Below are 18,257 nucleotides of genomic sequence, written 5' to 3' on the forward strand. Positions count from 1 at the left end.
GTCCCTTACTGACCATGAGACAAAAAGGAGCAGAAGATATGATGGCACCCATGTAAACATGGCAAATAATACGACAGATTCATACATGGCAGGAACAACAATAAGTAGGCATGTTGGTGAGCTTGACCCACTCACCACATAGCAATACATGGCATGGCAAGGCAACCAACAGCAAGAATACATGTTTATGAAGCTAAGCATGGCAAGAACAAGTTCATAGCGTACATGGATCACTAGCAAAGCTCATGGCAAAACTGAACTTAATGTTAACAGTCTGACAGCAACATTATTTAGCAAGTTTGGAGCAAGATAACAACAAGTTACAGCAGGCTATAAATGCAACCAGGGGAATGAATGGATATAGGATGACATGTATAACAAATAATCCTTAGTGAACATCTCCAGATTATGCATAGAATGACTTGTAGCAGCATGTTTACATAGCAACAAAATATAACAGAATCAGCCTAGCAAAACAGTCACAGCAAGTACCCTACTTAACAAGCTTGATGCACTCAGCACACAACTCACAAAAATACATGGACAGCACCCATGTAAAGATGGCATATCATAGATCAAAACACATGTTGAGCTCATGTTCATAGGATGCACACATCAAATGCAACAAAAATGACAAATCATCAAGTTATAACAGTTTCAGCAGATTAACATCATATAGCACTCTTGCAATGATGATTCAGGTGTCAAGATGGACTCAAATGAACATGGTGCAATGGAATGAAATGAAGTACTCGTTGAGGCGAACAATCTGATATGCTACACGCCCAAAATGGAGCAGTATGCAGCAAGTTATGATGCGATGAACATGGCATGATAATGTAAATAATCTCAGGGACTTGGGCAGGAAAACAAAGTCAACCTCGGATCTGGATCGGGCATGGACTTCGAGGCAGCCGGAGAACTCGCCGGAGTTGGAGGAGACGGCGGAGATGGGCGGATCCGGGCCGGATCTCACCGGATCCGGCCGGGTCCCGGCGTGTGGGGGCACGGGGAGACACGGGGAGGCGGCGGCGCCGAGCAGGCGGCCAGCGGCGGCCGGGGGCACGGGCGGCGGCGCCCTGGGCGGCGCTCGACGCGGGCGTGGCCTCGTGGACGACGGCCGGAGCAGGCCGGGCGGAGATGGACGACGGGCCAGCGGCCGCGGGACCCGGAGGCGCGGCGGTGCTCGGCGACGAGGGGCGCCGGCGGAAGGACGACGGTGGAGGCGGCGGGAGGACGGCGCCGGCAGCGGGGAAGAGTGGGGGTGGCGGCGCGCCCTCGGGCCTCGATGGGCTCGGGCGGCCCCGCGATGGGCCGCAGCGGGCTTCGGCGGCTGGCAGCGGGGACACGTGGCGTGCCCTGATTGGCGCAGGGAGCGGCGGCGGACATGTCCGGTTGCGGCCGGACGTGTCCGGTGATGGCGGGGAGGATTAGGCTAGGATTTCATCCGCGAATTTTTGGGGGGAGGGCATATTTATAGATAGAGGGAGCTAGGAGAGTCCAAATGAGGAGCGGTTTTCGCCCACACGATCGTGATCAAACGACCAAGAGCATGGAGGGGGTTAGGATGGGTTTTGGGCCACTTTGGAAGGGGTGTTGGGCTAGACACAAAAGAGGCCTTTGCGGTTACCCGGTTAACCGTTGGAGTATCAAACGACCTCCAAATGGCACGAAACTTGACAGGCGGTCTATCGATGCTATACCAAGGCCGCTTGGCAAACCTCGGTCTATTCGGACAACGTTTAACACCCGCTCACAACAAGAGACAAAAGGGAGACGCTGGAGGACATAGGAGCGCCGGATTACAAACGGACAACGGGGAAAATGCTCGGATGCATGAGACGAACACGAATGCGAAATGAGATGCACATGATGAGATAATAAAATGCAACACGCAAGCAAATGACATGGCAACGAAGGCGAATAACTGGAAGACACCTGGCGCATCGAATCCGGGGCGTTACATGGGACATCTCTCGTGCTTCCGCTTCCATGCTCGCATCTCCCTGGTGGCAATCTCTCGACCCAGAACTCACGCTGGCCATGGCAAACACAAGGGAACGATGATGAATGACTTGTTTGTTTTTGTGGATGAGGAGTTGAGGAGGAATGTGCAGTCATCTTGGAGTAGTAGATTTATAACCGAGTAGTAATACGCTCCTAAGTGGGAAACCATTTAGGTTTTGATTGGTGTGAATATGTTTGCAATTTGGAATGTGACGAGACACATGCTCAAAATTTACTGACAGTTATAAGTGCGGCACTATTCCCGGAAGGCGTAACGTGGGCACGTACGCCTTCTCTGCCACGTACGTCGCGTTTGCACCATAGGGTGCACCGCAATAGGCAATGTCAGCACACGTCTTGTTCCAACAACCGCGCGCGCTCGTTATTACCATCGCACACACTTCTTCTAATTAGAATTTGTGTGCCCGTTTAGTGCACACATGTTGATCTATCTAATTGTTTCAGTTTGTTGTGGCTAATCGCAAACAGTTCATCCGTGTGAAGTGTATGCCATCAATCGCAGACACTTTGATCTAGCTGACCCGTATCTATTCTATTGCCTAATCGCAAACAGTTACTCCTTCTGAAGCGTATGAACTCAATCACACATACCTTTTTCTAGCTGCCCATTTCTATTGTTCCTCCTGATCACAAACAGTTCATCTGAGCAAACCGTATGCTATATATGGCACACGCCTTCATCTGGTCGCCCGTTTCTTTTGTTTCGCCTCATCGCAAATAGTTCATTAAACTGAACCTTATGCCCTACATAGCACACGAAACTAAAATCTGAACCGTGTTAGATGGCTCCGCCATCGCAAATGTTTTGCACCTTCTTTGACGGTTCTTTTACACCACCGTTTGCGATTATTGCATTGCACACAGTTTCGTTGAAGGGTCTCTGATCGTAGTGTCGCGTTAGCAGCACCCTGCAGTAGTGCTAGTGCAATCGCTCGGGTTCAGTTAGAGCCCAACGCCTCGCTCGGGTTCACTTAGAGCGCAATGCCTCGCACACACGCGCGCACGTGTACGAGAGAAACGCGCAAACCTCCGTGCATCGCTCGGCCCCAACCACCCACCATAACCGGGAACTCCCCGATATTTTCCTCGCCCTCGCTTCTACCACGTTTTTTTCCGTCATGGGCGACCCAAAGAATGTCATGCAACTATGTCTCCAGCCCTCCCAGGACGAAAAGCCCATATTCTATCATGATCTTTGTCATAGAAGTAGGAGCCCACCACATCTATGATGATATCAGGTTTTGTCACAATTGTCGTCATAGAAGTGTCATAATTATGACAGAAAAAAATTCGTTTGACCCAAAATGTCACGGATGTGTCTTTTTTTGTAGTGACCAAATAGGTGGCTCTTGGTGACGTAGTTGTTCGGGTTGTCATCATGCTCGATGAAGAGTGGGTTGGTAGAAGAATTTGGCCTATCCATCATCCCAAGCAAATATGTGAGTGGGAGAAAGAGAAGAACTTGTACCAAATGTACCTTGACCGATGTTAAAGATGGATCTATGATCACTCAAATGTGTAACAAGGAAATATCACTTTTGGTACCAATTATTGTCGATTCTCGCACCTACACAAATAAAGTTTATAGTGGAGCTCGGTTAGGATGGTGGTACAAAATTTATGCGATTGTTAGTGAGACTCAATAATGTTGGAAAAGATTCGTAAATTTGAAAATGCAACAAGTAGACCAATAGCAAGAGATGGTACATGGAAACACATACGCAAATAGATAAGTGGAGTTGTGCAAACAAAAAATGAGCTCAAAATGTGGAATCCACGGAAAATGCTCTTGTTGCACAACTCTAGAGAGACGTGATTCATGCTGTTTTATTATCATTCTTGGATGTTTCACAATCATTTTATAGAAACATCATGTCATTTTTTGGGACTGACCTATTGACCCAGTGCCCAGTGCCAGTTACTGTTTTTTGCTTATTTTTTACATCACAGGAAATCAATATCAAACGGAGTCCAAACACCGCAAAACTTTTCGTGGATTTTTTATGGACCAGAACACTCGCGATGGGCCAGAGCAGCACCTAGGGGGTGCCCCGAGGGGGCACAACCCTCCAGGGCGCACCATGGGGGCCCAGGCGCACCCAGGTGGGTTGTGCCCACCTCGATGGCCTCCCGCACCCCTCTTTGCCCTATAAAATCCCAAATATTCCAAAACCCTTGGGGTTAACCCAGATCAGAAGTTCCGCCACCGCAAGGCTTTGTAGCCACCTAAAACCAATCTAGAGCCCGTTCCGGCACCCTGCCAGAGGGGGAATCATCACCGGTGGCCATCTTCATCACCCCGGCGGCCACCACGATGAGGAGGGTGTAGTCCACCCTCGGGGATGAGGGTTTGTACTAGTAGCTATGTGTTTAACCTCTCTCTCTCTCATGTTCTTGAGATGTCACGATCTTGATGTACCGTGGGCTTTGTTAATATAGTCGGATCATATGGTGTTTTCCCCATAGTATCTTGTTGTGATGAATTGAGTTTTTCCCTTTGAGATTTCGTTGTTATCGGATTGTATACTTTTATGGATTTGAGAGCACTTGATATATGTCTTGCATATGAATACACGTGGTGACAATGGGGTATTGTATTGATGCACTTGATATATGTTTTGGCATTCAACTCGCGGATTCTCGCAGTGACATTGGGGTAATCTATGCATAGGGGTCGATGCACGTTCTCGTCTTTTGTTTCTCCGGTAGAAATCTTGGGGCACTCTTTGAGGTTCTTTGTGTTGGATTGAGTATTATGAATCTGAAATTATTTGGTGTTATTTTAGTACGAACTCTTGGATAGATTGATCAGAAAAAATACCTTCGAGGTGGTTTCGTACCCTACAAATAATTTCTTCTTAGGTTCTCCACTAGATAGGAACTTTGGAGTGATTCTTTATCACACATTGAGGGATGGTTATATGATCCAATTATATTAGCACTGTTGAGAGATTGCACTAGCGAAAGTACGGTCCCTAGGCCTCATTTTCAAGCATTGCAATACCATTTTTGTGCCCGTTTACTATTTGCTACCTTGCTGTTTTTATTTATTCAGATTATAAAAATATATTTCTACCATCAATATTACACTTTTATCACCATCTCTTTGCCGAACTAGTGGACCTATACAATTTGCCATTGTATTGGGTGTGTTGGGGACACAAGAGATTTCTTGTATTTGGCTGCAGGGTTGTTTGAGAGAGACCAACTTCATCCTACACCTCCCACGGATTGATAAACCTTAGGTCATCCACTTGATGGAAAATTGCTACTGTCCTACAAAACTCTACGGTTGGAGGTCCAACACAAGTCTACAAGAAAAAATTGCATAGTAGACATCAAGACGCTAGCATGATTGCACAATAGGCGGATACGAGACTTGTGCACAACCTATAAAGCAAAAATGCAACAACTTATATCCCAAGTATGCTATTTGTATGGTATTTCTATGATATGATCCAAGATGATCGAGTATGACAATCTTAATGTAGTATGTTGCTATGGTTCTTGCTTAGAAGCTCATTGCTTATCTTTCCCTTTTTTCTTCTTCTTAAAAGCTTGTTTGGCTCTTTCTCTTTTGAGTTATTTCTCATGCAAAACTTCACAAAACAAGATAGCAATTGTGTATATGCTATGACAACCTTGTGGGACAAGAAATGATATCAAGATATGGATACCAAGATGATATGATATATGCAACAAGATGATGATCACTAATGTGCACAAGTGAAGTTGCCGGCAATACTCAAAGGCTAGTCTAGGTGGGTAAGCGACACAAAAAGGAAGGCTATGGGGTTATCAATTCAATGGCAAGGAGTAGACAAAGATGTCATCAGAGTTACCGTCAATAGTTTGTCTATTGTAAGTAAGGACGGATGAGGAGGAAGTGGTCGGTGTCGATGACGAGTTCGTGGCGAAGATGAGCGTCAATGCTGATGATGTTGTAGTGCACGATCTTCAGTACATTGGCGAATATACCACTGCACTGTAGTCGAAGTTGGCAAAGTAGGGAAAGTTGTCGAAGATGCGCAGACTTTCTGTTAAGGCTGGATGTTCTAGGCAAGATGGAAGGTCCAGGGTCCGAAAGTTCCGGGTGGGGTCGGAAGGTCCGGGCCGGGCGGAAGTTCCGGTGGTCGCGATTCCGCCAAGAATAGGAAATTTGGGGATCATGGATTTGGGCAGAAAAACTTTGGGAAAAAACCCAAATCCAATGGGGGAAAGAAATTTTTTGGGTGGATGAAATGGTGGGAAAGCTAGGTCTAAGTGCCACACACGAAATCCACGGATCAAATCCAACAAAACTTCATCACACCAACAAATCACAAAAATTTTGGGAGGGCTATTTTTGTGGGGATTTTCAAAATTAGGGAAGAACACAATAAAATTAGGCTAGAAAACAAAGCGGGAGGCTCCAAAGTCATGATCAACGTGTCTCATGATACCAAGATGATGTAGGGTTGAACAGAACCCTAGATGCCTGATCTTTCATGATTGGAGTACATCCCGCAAGGAACACGAGGGGAAACACAGGAGAAATCACTCAAACTAACAAGATTTGATTACACATGTGCTAGATCCATGAAACACAAAGAGATACATGATCCACAATCAACAAGGGACGATACAAGTAGCAAGTTCATCTCCATGAGGAGGTCTTGAGGGGTCTTCCCATGAGGGGTCTTGATCCACTTGGGGGATCTTCTCCGTAGAGGTCCTGAACTCCGATGGAGAAGGGATCAAGTGGAGAGCAAAGCTTCTCAAATGAGCTACTACTTTGCTAACGCTAAAACGTAGGTAGAAGATGAGTATATATAGTATAGGGGGCGAAAGGGTACATGGGCCTCGGCCCAAGTCATTGCGCGTAGGCAAGGCCGGAAGTTTCGGGGAGCGGAGGTTGTGGGCCAAGGTCCGGGGAGGGTCCGGCCCTAACCAGAGAGTGTTGGGGAATGTAGTAATAATTCAAAATTTTCCTATGTGTCACCAAGATCAATCTAGGAGATGCTAGCAACGAGAGAGAAGGAGTGCATCTTCATATCCTTGAAGATCGCTAAGCGGAAGAATTACAAGAACGCGGTTGATGGAGTCATACTCGCGGAGATTCAAATCACGGATGATACGATCCAAGCGCCAAACGGATGGTGCCTCCGCGTTTAACACACTTACAGCCCGGGGACGTCTCCTCCTTCTTGATCAAGCCAAGGGAGAGGAGAAGTTGAGGGAGAACTCCGGCAGCACGGCGGCGTGGTGGTGTTGGAGCTCGGGGTTCTCCGCAGGGCTTCGCCAAGCACTACGGAGGAGGAGGAGGTGTTGGAGGGGGGAAGGGTTGCGCGAGGGAAGGGGTGCGGCTACCCTCTCTCTCCCTCACTATATATAGGGGGAACGAGGAGGAGGAGGCACCCTAGGGTTGCTCTAGGGGAGGGGCGGCGGCCATAGGGGAAACCCTAGATGGGTTTGGGCGCCCCCACCCCTAGGAAACTTGCCCCCCAAGCCGGGAGGGGTGGCTGCCCTAGGGGAGGCGCCCATACCTCTCCAGGTTACGTGAGATGGGGTGGGAGGGGCGCACAACCCCTTTGTGGGCTGGTGTGCCCCCTCCCCTTGGCCTATAAGGCCCTCCAACGCTTGCCGGGGCCTTCGAAACTCCTTTCGGTCACGCTGCTCATCACTCGGTACTCCCAGAACAATTCCGGACTCCAATACCCTTTGTCCAATATATCGATCTTCACCTCCGGACCATTCCGGAGTTCCTCGTCACATCCGGGATCTCATCCGGGACTCCGTACAACCTTTGGTAACCACATACTATTCCTGTTACAACTCTAGCGTCACCGAACCTTAAGTGTGTAGACCCTATGGGTTCGGGAACCATGCAGACATGACCGAGACACCTCTCCGGCCAATAACCAATAGCGGGATCTAGATACCCATATTAGCTCCCACATGTTCCACGATGATCTCATCGGATGAACCACGATGTCGGGGATTCAATCAATCCTGTATACAATTCCCTTTTTCCATCGCTATGTTACTTGCCCGAGATTTGATCTTCGCTATCCCTATACCTTGTTCTATCTCGTTACCAGCAAGTCTCTTTATTCATTCCATAACACATGATCTCGTGACTAACTCCTTAGTCACATTGAGCTCATTATGATGATGCGTTACCAAGTGGGCCCAGAGATACATCTCCGTCACACGGAGTGACAAATCCCAATCTCGATTCATGCCAACCCAACAGACACTTTCGGAGATACCTGTAGTGCACCTTTATCGTCACCCAGTTATGTTGTGATATTTGATACAACCAAAGCACTCCTACGGTATCCTGGAGTTGCACAATCTCATGGTCTGAGGAAATGATACTTGACATTAGAAAAGCTCTAGCGAACGAACTACATGATTTTGTGCCATGCTTAGGATTGTGTCTTGTCCATCACATCATTCTCCTAATGATGTGAGCCCGCACTACTATAGGATGCTGTTAATGTGACACTACGATCAGAGACCCTTCGACGAAACTGTGTGCGATGCAATAATCGCAAACGGTGGTGTAAAAAAACCGTCAAAAAAGGTGCAAAACGTTTGTGATGGAGGATGCATCAAACACGGTTTAGAATTTAGTTGCATGTGTGATGCAGGGCATACGGTTCAATTCAATTAACTGCTTGTGATGAGGAGGAACAAAAGAAATGGGCAGCTAGATGAAGGTGTGTGTGCGATATACAGCATACGGTTCACTCGGATGAACTATTTGTGATTAGGCAACACAAAAGAAACGGTCAGCCAGATCAAGGTGTGTGCGATATACGGCATGCGGTTCACTTGGATGAACTATTTGTGTTGAGACAAGAGAACAGAAATGGTTCAATATAACAAGATGTGCGTGATACGAGGCAAACAAGTCTGTAATCAGAAATGTGTGCGAAGACCGATAATAACACAGACGGTTGCTGCTAATAAGACGTGTGTGTTGTGCGATGGGATTGAATACAGAATAACAACATTATATACACACTTGTAAGGACATGGTTGCATAATCAAATTAAACATCCACTTACATAGGTGGCTACTACAACCATGGCATTTGCACACACCAAAGTAAACTATTACATGCATGATTACATAGGTGGCTACTACACACATGACATTTCCACACACCAATAAGGTAAACTATATATTACATGCATGATTAACTAGCATAAACGATCATCTAATCATCATCTACTTCTTGTGACGCTTGCTCTGCCTGTGGATCGATCCAGGCTCGTCGATTTGGGTAACGAGGCACTTCCTCATGTCAACGATCCGCCTATGCATCTCGTAGCATGTGTACACGCTCTTGGCCACGAACCTGAGGTGAGGTTCATCCAGTTGCCGCATCCAGGCCCTGTGCTAGGATAGGGGACTTGTTCTCTGGCATCCTGCTTCATCTTATCATAGTAGGGGTCGATGATGGCAAAGGCAAGTTCGACCAGGGAGTCCTTCTTCGTACTGCCCTAGACCCTGTAGTGGTCATGGATTTCGACAAGGTTCTTGCAGGCCAAGCTCGTAACACTAAGCGCTTTTAAATCGTCGGGGGTTTCCGCCATGGTGAACTTCCAGTCGGTGCTGTTGACAAACCTGTTGAAACGGTCGCAAGGCTCTGTGGCCATGCAGTAGTGGTAGATGAGGACATGATGGTGCACGCACAACTAGGCGATGGCAACCTTCCGATCTATCTCAATTTTCTTCGACAGTAAATCGGAGCCACAACGCCGCCATGTTCAGTTGACCTCGCGACTGAAACTGGCACTTGGGGGGTCTTTTCGGGATGTTGTATGCGCGCACACGGAACACAAAAATCATGCAAGAACTCACATAGAGAACAATAGGTAGGGATGGACGCCGGAGATATGTAGCGCAGAGGACCGTGCACAGTCGTCCGCGTCAAGGAAGGTTGACCCGAGGCTGTAGCGCCCGGGGAAAGCCAACACAGGGAGGAGCCACCTTGGTGGGGAGGCCAGCCCGGGGAGGAACCACTATGGATCAGCAACATAGGTGGAGGGAGCTATCGAAGCACAGGAGGTGGCAAAGGCGACCTGATGCTGGTGGTGGCTGGCGACCCAGCAGCTCGTCAGCCCTCTGGCCGGAGGGCCGCGTGCAAGATCCGTCACCCAACCGCCTCTCTCCTCTCTGCCGAATGTGGCCACCAAGCAGCAAGTCGTGCCCTCCTCTTGCTGTAGGTCGAGCCCTCCTCGAGGTGCAGGTGGATGGCAGGTAGGCACGGTGAACGGCGACATCGTGCATCGGTGGGGAGCACGGGGCGGGTGGCGGGGGCGATCCGATGGGGAGCACGATGCAAGCGGTGGATCATGCTGGAGTGAATGCCGGAGTGAAGTGCAGGCGGTGGCCGTGGTCGGGGCAGCTTATTTTGATAGAGGCAGCGATGGTTGGGGAAGATGGCGGTGATGATGGGTGAGTCGTGGGAACCACGACGATAGTCATCGAGGGCGCCGTGGGCGCCTACTTCCTCTGGCCCGCTGCGGCCGCCCCCACTGCTGCCAGCACCATGATGAAGGCGCCTGGTGTTGCCGGCTTCCTCATCTCCCGCACGGCATTTGTGGCCAACCCTGCGGGTCGGCCATGACGGCGCGCTGGGAGGGAGAGGAGAGGTGGCGACAGCGGGTGGAGGGGGCTGGGGAACCTTAGTGCATCGGTGAAAGGAGGCAGGGACGGAGATGAGCGGGAGGAGGCGGGGACGGCAGCGCGCCGGAGGGAGGCATGGGCGGAGGCGAGCCTGGAAGAGGCGGGAACGGCGGCGCGCTGGAGGGAGGTGTGGGCGGAGGCGGGGGCGGCGGAGGAATCGAGAGAAGGTGGAGGAGACGACGGGATCAGGTGAAGGTCATGGGGTAGGTGGTGGGCAGCTGGTGGGTCGGGGGGTTACGAAGGAGGCGGGTGGGTCGGGTTTGGGAACACCTAATCGGTCTTATATAGGGTGATCGTGATCCAAATAGTTATTTTAATTCTGGGATTAGAATAAGGCACAATCGAAAGGTTGAAGAGATTAAGGTTATAATGGCCCGGGAATTAAAGGGGAAGACGAACGGCCAGGAATATCGGCTGGCCCTGATGGCAGTTTTAATTTGCTGCGCATAACTCCATCGTGCCGCACGTAACTGCATTGCATGGAAACGCGCGCGGCAGAACCACATGCATATGGGGCCCCCGACATGATCGTGCGCACGCCCAACTGCTGGCAGAGCGTGCACGGAGGGACGCGAGCAGAGCGCTCCGTAGTCGCCTCAACGGAGAGCAATATATGCATATAGTAGTTGAACACGCAAGGAAAAGGTGTCCACAAGCCCACCACGCCGACGGACACGAGCAAAGCGCCACGGCGCCTAATGGTGAGCACAGCATGCTGCGGCACCTAACGCGAGCAGAGCTTGCCAAGGGACTCGAGCAAAAGCCGGCACAGTGATAGGTGGAAAATAATACGAACTGTGCGAGCGATGTCGGAGACATCAAACATGAATCAGATTAGAGTTGCGTGTGCGATACGTGGTATACAGTTGATCAATTCGAGTTGTTTGTGATGGAATAAGCCATGTGTGTTGCGGGCAAACGCTTGCTGGTATATAACCTTAAATTTAACCAAAAAAGTGTTAATGCATGTTACAAAAATTGTATAGCTGGAAACTATGTTCAAATACGACTCCAATGATATAATCTTTGGTGACATGCATTCATATTTTATTAGTTAAATCTTACTTATAAACTAGGACGGGGGTATAGTAGGTAATTAAATTGCAAATGTTTTTTTATTAACCGTATGTGTACGTGGCCTTTCGTCCTCCCCTCGCACGTCTTGTCACCCCGCTGCCGCAGACGGCTTACAGCGCAAGCTTGCGCAGCGTGCGGGGGCATTCTTTTGGCCAAACGGTGGCGCCAACGAATCATCGATGACCCCGTTCCCACGCAACCTCGCAAGTTTCCGCGCAAGCTTCCCTCCCAACTTTGTGAAATCCCCCAAAATCCCAATGCTTACCGACCTGCTATATAAACCCTCACGGCCGGCATGTCCTGCGTCACATTTTCCCCTCCCTCCCTGTAGCTTATCTCGTCTGCTTCTCCCACAATCGCCAATGGCACTGGTCCGTCGTCGTCGCTCAGCCATCTGTTGTCATTAGAGGACAGCTCCAGCTGGGAGGCTGCACAGCGGCGGCGGCGTAGTCCCCGGTGTAGTGTAGTGCACGTGGCATCTCTGTTGGGTGTGCGCGGAACACCCACCATACGCTCCGTCGCTGCTGCCCGTTGGCAGCTGTTGCCGACCGCCGTTGCCGCCACACCACCGCCGAAAGCCCGGGCCATCTCCCGCTCCACCACCGCGGCCCGAAGGTGGGAGGTGGCCGTCGTGGCCTCCACCCCACTACCGGCCACCGTGTCCATCACCCGCTCTGCCACCGCGGCCCGAAGGCGGGAGGTGGTGGTTGTGGCTACCGCCCCATCATCGGCCGCCGTGGCCGCCAGCCCACCGTTGACCGCCGCCCGAAGGAGGGAGGCGGAGGTGGAGGCCCACAAGTGCGTCAGCGACCTTGCGTGCTACATCGAGTTCCTACGGGAGGAGGAGGAGCGCCTCGTCGAGCATGCAAAGAGCCTTACCGCAGCCGTGGCCACAGCACAAGCCATCGTAGAGGCAAGGAATAAGGAGATCTATGAGTAGTCCGGCCGCTTCGAGAGGGATCGTCTGGAGCGGCAGTGGGTGTTCGAGCTGGCGAGCGTCACTGAACGTGAAGCAGCGGTAGGAACCATATTGCATTTGTCCAGGTCATTGGTAGGCTCCTCCTCTCCTCCTTTGCCTCTTACTGAGCATGCTCGGCAGAGGAGAGGCTGCCGAAAGTAGCACAAAGCCCCTCCATAGTAGTAGTAGTATTTAGGGGCTATTTTGTTCAGTTCATCTGACTATAGATGTGTGGTGGAACTGTACAACGTACTTAAAATTAGCTAGTATATAGTTCAAATTTGAATTATGCACATTAAATTCCCAGAAACTCAACTAATGTATAAAAAAGGCCAAATGAACCCGAAATAATTCCAAAATTTAGCACGATACTTCTATTTGGTCTAATCTGCCTGTGTAAAAAAATTAAGGCGGGAGAAGGTAGTGTACGCATGTCGTTTCACAGATGGAGGTGACATGTTCCCTCTTGGAACCACGAGCCCTCTTGAGGGAAGCTTCGGTTTGCAAGAAGATTACACCAAAGCTTGTCCCAGTTCGGCCAAAAAAATTACCGCAGCATGTTGGTGCCATGTCATGACACCATGCCAAGTTTCATGATTTTTAGGCGTGTTTTGGATTTACAGGAATTAAAAAACCAAGTTTCTCAATCTTTCTGGCCGAGCCACGACGCCCAGATGTTTGAATTCCATTCCCATTTCTTGCATGGGACCTATAAATTGACCCAAAGACACACATGTGATTTTTCAACCAACTTTGGTGCATTTGAGCATGTGCTTGTAGTTCAAATTTGAATTATGCACATCAAATTCCCAGCAACTCAATTAATGTATAAAAAACACCAAACAAATCTGGAATAATTCCAAAATTTAGCACGATACTTCTATTTTGTCTAGTCTGCCTATGTAAAAAATTAAGGCGGGAGAAGGCAGTGTGTGTATGTCGTTTCGCACACACAGGTGACATGTTCCCTCTCGGAACCAAGAGCCTTCTTGAGGGAAGCTCTGGTTTGCAAGAAGCTTACACGAAAGCTTGTCCCAATTCAGCCAAAAAAATACTGCAACATGTTGGTGCCATGTCATGACACCATGCCAAGTTTCATGATTTTTAGGCGTGTTTTGGATTTACAGGAATTAAAAAACCAAGTTTTTCAATCTTTCCGGCTGAGCCACGACGCCCAGATGTTTAAATTTCATTCCCATTTCTTGCATGGGACCTAGAAATTCACCCAAGGACACACATGTGATTTTTCAACCAACTCTAGTGCACTAGAGCATGTGCTTGTAATCAAATTTGAATTATGCAGATTAAATGCCCCAAAACTCAATGAATGTATAAAAAGGCCAAACGAACCCGGAATAATTCCAAAATTTAGCACGATACTTCGATTTGGTCTAACTTGCCTGTGTAAAAAAATTAAGGCGAGAGAAGGCAGTGTACGTATGTCGTTTCGCACACGGAGGTGAGATGTTTCCTCTTAGAACAACCAGCCTTCTAGAGGGAAGCTACGGTTTGCAAGAAGCTTACACCAAAGCTTGTCCCAGTTCGGCCAAAAAAATTACCGCAACGTGTTGGTGCCATGTCACGATACCATGCCAAGTTTCATGATTTTCAGGCTTGTTTTCGTTTTACCGGAATTAAGAAACAAAGTTTCTCAATCTTTCCGGCCGAGCCACGATGCCCACATGCTTGAATTTCATTCCAATTTCTTGCATGGGACCTATAAATTCACCCAAAGACACACATGTGATTTTTCAACCAACTTTGGTGCATTGGAGCATGTGCATGTAGTTCAAATTTGAATTATGCACATTAAATTCCCAGAAACTCAATTAATGTATAAAAAGGCCAAACGAGACCGAATTAATTCCAAAATTTAGCACGATACTTCTATTTGGTCTAATCTGCCTGTGTAAAAAAATTAAGGCGAGAGAAGGCACTGTACGCATGTCGTTTCGCACACAGAGGAGACATGTTCCCTCTGGGAACCACGAGCCTTCTTGAGGGAAGCTTCGGTTTGCAAGAAGATTACACCAAAGCTTGTCCCAGTTCGGCCAAAAAAATTACCATAGCATGTTGTTGCCATGTCATGACAACATGCCAAGTTTCATGATTTTCAGGCGTGTTTTGGATTTACAGGAATTAAAAAACCAAGTTTCTCAATCTTTTCGGCCGAGCCACGATGCCCAGATGTTTGAATTTCATTACCGTTTCTTGCATGGGACCTATAAATTCACCCAAGGACACACATGTGAGTTTTCAATGAACTTTGTTGCATTGGAGCATGTGCTTGTAGTTCAAATTAGAATTATGCACATTAAATTCCTAGAAACTCAATTAATGTATAAAAATGCCAAACGAACCCGAAATAATTCCAAAATTTAGCATGTACTTCTAATTGGTCTAATCTGCCTATGTAAAAAAATTAAGGCGGGAGAAGGCAGTGTGTGTATGTCGTTTCGCACACGGAGATAACATGTTCCCTCTCGGAACCAAGAGCCTTCTTGAGGGAAGCTCTGGTTTGCAAGAAGCTTACACCAAAGCTTGTCCCAGTTCGGCCAAAAAAAATACCGCATCATATTGGTGACATGTTCATGACACCGTGCCAAGTTTCTTGATTTTCATGCGTGTTTTGGATTTACAGGAATTAAAAAACAAAGTTTCTCAATCTTTCCAGCCGAGCCACAATGCCCAGATGTTTGAATTTCATTACGGTTTCTTGCATGTGAACTAGAAATTCACCCAAGGACACACATGTGATTTTTCAACCAACTTTGGTGCACTGGAGCATGTGCTTGTAGTTCAAATTTGATTTATGCACATTAAATTCCTGGAAACTCAATTAATGTATAAAAGACAGCAAATGAACCCGGAATAATTCCAAAGTTTAGCACGATACATCTATTTGGTCTAATCTGCCTGTGTAAAACAATTAAGCGGGAGAAGGCAGTGTACGTATGTTGTTTGACACACGGAGCTGACATGTTCCCTCTCGAAACCACGAGCCCTCTTGAGGGAAGCTCCGGTTTGCAAGAATCTTACACCAAAGCTTGTCCCAGTTCGGCCAAAAAAATTACCGCAGCATGTTGGTGCCATGTCATGACACCATGCCGAGTTTCATGATTTTCAGGTGTGTTTTAGATTTGTAGGAATTAAAAAACGAAGTTTCTCAATCTTTTTGTCCGATCCACGACGCCCAGATGTTTGAATTTCATTCCCATTTCTTTCATGGAACCTAGAAATTCACCCAAGGACACACATGTGATTTTTCAACCAACTTTGGTGCACTGGAGCATGTGCTTCTAGTTTAAATTTGAATTATGCACATTAAATGCCCAGAAACTCAATAAATGTATAAAAAAGCCAAACGAACCCGGAATAATTCCAAAATTTAGCACAATAGTTCTATTTGGTCTAATCTGCCTATGTAAAAAAATTAAGGCGGGAGAAGGCAGTGTGTGTATGTCGTTTCACACACGGAGGTGACATGTTCCCTCTCGGAACCAAGGGCCTTCTTGAGGGAAGCTCCGATTTGCAAGAAGCTTACACCAAAGCTTGTCCCAGGTTGGCCAAAAAAATTACCACAACATATTGGTGCCATGTTCATGACACCATGCGAAGTTTCATGATTTTCATGCATGTTTTTGATTACAGGAATTAAAAAACAAAGTTTCTCAATCTTTCCGGCCGAGCCACGACACCCAGATGTTTGAATTTCATTCCCATTTCTTGCATGGGACCTATAAATTCACCCAAGGACACACATGTGATTTTTCAACCAACTATGGTGCACTGGAGATTGTGCTTGTAGTTCAAATTTGAATTATGCACATTAAATGCCCAGAAACTCAATGAATGTACAAAAAAGGCCAAACAAACCCGGAATAATTCCAAAATTTAGCACGATACTTCGACTTGGTCTAACCTGCATGTGTAAAAAGTTAAGGCGGGAGAAGGCAGTGTACGTATGTTGTTTCGCACACGGTGGTGAGATGTTTCCTCTCGGAACAACGAGCCTTCTAGAGGGAAGCTCCGGTTTTCAAGAAGCTTACACAAAAGCTTGTCCCTGTTCGACCAAAAAAATTACCGCAACACGTTGGTGCCATGTCATGACACCATGCCAAGTTTCATGATTTTCAGGCGTGTTTTCGATTTACAGGAATTAAAAAACTAAGTTTCTCAAACTTTCCAGCCGAGCCACGATGCCCAGATGTTTGAATTTGATTCCTATTTCTTGCATGGGACCTATAAATTCACCCAAAGACACACATGTGATTTATCAACCAACTTTGTTGCATTGGAGCATGTGCATGTAGTTCAAATTTGAATTATGCACATTAAATTCCCAGAAACTCAATTAATATATAAAAAAGGCCAAACGAACCCGAAATAATTCCAAAATTTAGCACGATACCTCTATTTGGTCTAATCTGCCCGTGTAAAAAAATTAAGGCGGGAGAAGGTAGTGTACGCATGTCGTTTCGCACACGGAGGTGACTTGTTCCCTCTCGGAACCACGAGCCCTCTTGAGGGAATCTTCGGTTTGCAAGAATATTACACCAAAGCTTGTCCCAGTTCGGCCAAAAAAATTACCGCAGCATGTTGGTGCCATGTCATGACACCATGCCAAGTTTCATGATTTTCAGGCGTGTTTTGGATTTACAGGAATTAAAAAACCAAGTTTCTCAATCTTTCCGACCGAGCCACGACGCCCAGATGTTTGAATTTCATTCCCATTTCTTGCTTGGGACCTATAAATTCACCCAAAGACACACATGTGGTTTTTCAACCAACTTTGGTGCATTGGAGCATGTGCTTGTAGTTCAAATTTGAATTATGCACATTTAATTCCCAGAAACTCAATTAATCTATAAAAAACACCAAACGAACCCGGAATAATTCCAAAATTTAGCACGATACTTCTATTTTGTCTAATCTGCCTGTGTAAAAAAATTAAGGCGGGAGAAGGCAGTGTGTGTATGTCGTTTCACACACGGAGGTGACGTGTTCCCTCTCGGAACCAAGAGCCTTCTTGAGGGAAGCTCCGGTTTGCAAGAAGCTTACACCAAAGCTTGTCCTAGTTCGACCAAAAGAATTACCGCAACATATTGGTGCCATGTTCATGACACCATGCCAAGTTTCATGATTTTCATGCGTGTTTTGGATTTACAGGAATTAAAAAACCAAGTTTCAGAATCTTTCCGACCAAGCCACGACGCCCAGATGTTTGAATTTCATTCCCATTTCTTGCATGGGACCTATAAATTCACCCAAAGACACACATGTGGTTTTTCAACCAACTTTGGTGCATTGGAGCATGTGCTTGTAGTTCAAATTGAATTATGCATATTAAATTCCCAGAAACTCAATTAATGTATAAAAAACACCAAACGAACCCGAAATAATTCCAAAATTTAGCACGATACTTCTATTTTGTCTAATCTTCCTGTGTAAAAAAATTAAGGCGGGAGAAGGCAGTGTGTGTATGTCGTTTCGCACACGGAGGTGACATGTT

Source organism: Triticum dicoccoides, chromosome 6B, assembly GCF_002162155.2.
Source record: "Triticum dicoccoides isolate Atlit2015 ecotype Zavitan chromosome 6B, WEW_v2.0, whole genome shotgun sequence".
Lineage (NCBI taxonomy): Eukaryota > Viridiplantae > Streptophyta > Magnoliopsida > Poales > Poaceae > Triticum > Triticum dicoccoides.